General features: G+C 45.0%; 1 non-coding gene across 1 annotated transcript; it reads left to right on the forward strand.

Moving 5' to 3' along the window:
- Nucleotides 1-2,019: 2,019 nt before the first annotated feature.
- On the forward strand, nucleotides 2,020-2,092 carry TRNAE-UUC (transfer RNA glutamic acid (anticodon UUC)). The gene has a single exon. It is a non-coding gene; the product is annotated as a tRNA-Glu (tRNA).
- The last annotated feature ends 732 nt before the right edge of the window (nucleotides 2,093-2,824 follow it).

A 2,824-nucleotide genomic window follows, 5' to 3' on the forward strand; every position in this document is an offset into this window, starting at 1 on the left:
CTGCCGGGGAAGTCCTGTAAAGTCCCTCCTTTACTTTTCTGTCTCAGAGAGAGAAAGGCAGCCCCCTGCCAGGACTTGCCAGTCTGATTGTCATCCACTCCAACTCTTCTGTTTCTCTGAGTTAAACTGGGTCCAGGTAGCACCTCTCTGAGCCTCTGTCTCCTCAGTTCCCCCATCTCAAACACCTGAGACAGATCCTGCAGGGCTTTTGTGTGTCATGTATTCCCCTCACCCTTGAGAAACGTAATGTCTTTGCTCTTTTTAAGATCTGCAAAAGCCATGGCCTGGCTACCCTTTCTTCCATGCACACCTCCACTAGAACTTCACTACTTTTGGCAGCCAATTCTATTTGAATTGTTATTTGAAGCTTGAGCTAGTTCATTGTTTTGCTGAAACTGGAATTTGTATTTTTGTTTATTTTCCCCATTGCTTTTTTTTTAGAATTTTATTTATTTTAATATAAATTTATTTATTTTAATTGGAGGCTAATTACTTTACAGTATTGTAGTAGTTTTGCCATACATTGACATGAATCCACCACAGGTGTACATGTGTTCCCCATCCTGAACCCCCCCCCCACCTCCCTCCCTATCCCCATTGCTTTTGGATGACTGCAAAAAGATAGAGAGGAAATACTCTTTTTATGCTACCGTCTTCAAAATGGAAGTTTCTATGGGTTTTAATATAATAATGGTGAACCAATTCACTTCTGGATAGTACCAGCATGCCTCACGGAACCATCTGTAAATGTGGCTAGAATCTTTTTACCCTTGTTTAGCTCATCATAGGGGACTCCTTCCCAAATGGGGCAAATGGAAGCATATGTGACAGGGGAGGGGAGGAGGGTATAAAGATGTAAACAAAGCTTGGGTAACTTACACAGGCCTTCAGAATCTGGAGTCTACTTAGTAATGGGAAGCTCTGGGTTGCCCCATTTTGGAGCAAGATGGATTAAACAATGCTCAGCTTGAGTTTCATGGTAACCTTCTATTCCAGTTATTTCCATGGGACTTCAGGAGCAAGACAGAACATGTTTCCTGAAAGGAGAATAGTTATAGCAAGAGTAGCCCCTGCTCCCAAAACTAGAGAAAGCCTGCATGAAGCAATGAAGACCCAGAGCTGCCAAAAATAAATAAATAAGTAGCTGTCTGCTGAAATGTGGTTTTGCTTCAACCCCCCTGGGGTCCCCACTGTGATGCTCTGTCGGCCATGCTGACATTCAGTGGCCTAGACGCCTCCAGCACCGCGGCTGGCAAGGCCGTGAGGGCAGTTTGCTCTGCAGTCTGCGCTAGTTTCAAAACTTCCTTTCTTGTCTTCTCCTCACTCGAACAGAGTTGTTTTCAGGCTAACCAGTAAACGAGTTAAAGAACGACTCCTAAGCAGATTTGCTTTATGCAAGCTGGCCTCGAGCCCGTCTGGGCTCACGGATTCTTCTAAGGAAATCAGCCTGTCTTCCCATGGCCCCCACTGAGTAGGCAGTCCACTCTAGCAGTAGAATTTTGTGCTCAGAGTCGCTGGCCACAACTGATTGGTGGGTGGAAAGACCCATGATCCTAAGACAGTCAAATCATATCACGACCTGTGGCCTTTAAAGTTGTCTGGTGTGGACTTCCCTGGTGGTCCAGTGGTTAAGAATCCGCCTTGCAATGCAGGCAACGTGGTTTCAATCCCCAGTCTGAGCCGATTCCACATGCCACAAGCAACTAAACCCGTGCACCCCAACTACCGAAGCCCCTGCTCTCTAGAGCCCACGCACAGCAGCAAGAGGACCCACCACACTGAGAAGCCTGCAAACCACAATGAAGAGGAGCCAGCACTCCCGCAACTGGAGGAAGCCTGCACACAGCAGTGAAGACCCAGTGCTGCCAAAGGTAAATAAACTATTTTTAAAAACAAGAAATAAAGTTGTTTGGTGTGATGAGACAAGCAAGGCAGACATCAGCTCTGCCCATGATGGAATAACAGGGTCTGCTTTCACCCTCCCACTTTAAATGACTTAAAAAATGGGCAAAGGGGAATTCCCTGGTGGCCAAGTGGTTAGGGCTCCACACTTTCACTGCTGAGGGCCCAGGTTCAATCCCTGGTCAGGGAACTAAGATCCCGAAAGCTGCACAGCATAGCCAGATTTTTTGGGAAAAAGGCAAAATATATAAAACAATTGTTTTCAGATATTGAACAATAGGTAGCACAGAACGATAATACCTGACAAAAGGGAAAAGAATGTGTTCAGCCCTATTGCTGCCCAATTTGCTGTCTGGATGGAGTTCCCAGGCTGTAGTTCAATGAGGGAGACCCGACGCACAGGCCACTGGGTTCCCTGAGTTGAGGAGACAGAGTTTAGATGAAGAGGGCTTGAGTTTACAGGGCAAAATATTGGAAGGAATGCTGCACCACGGAGACAGAGAAAGAGCTCTTGAAATCTTCAGAGGGTTTCTCTTGAGTCTTTGGCTAAGTACTTATCATCACATGTGAATGAAGAATCTCCTCAAGGCTGTATAATGAACCATCAGAAAGGAACAGGTGAAACATTCTCCGACGATCTCCCAAGTCTAGGAATAGTTCACATTCCTAATAGCCAGAATGGAAAACCTCATCATACACAAGGCATTGGAGAATACTCCAAAGACTATTTGCTAAATGATACTATAGTCTAGACTAAAGGCTGCTTTGGTCCCCACTGACAAAACTTAAAAGCAAACCTTGAAAAAAAATTACAAAACTATTTCCAAATAGGTTAGCTGCATCCCAACAGAGAAGCCAAATATATTTAAAGGAATACAAAGAAATTCAGCAGCCAGATGTAAAATTCACAATGTCTGGCATC

This window comes from Ovis canadensis, chromosome 24, assembly GCF_042477335.2.
Source record: "Ovis canadensis isolate MfBH-ARS-UI-01 breed Bighorn chromosome 24, ARS-UI_OviCan_v2, whole genome shotgun sequence".
NCBI lineage: Eukaryota > Metazoa > Chordata > Mammalia > Artiodactyla > Bovidae > Ovis > Ovis canadensis.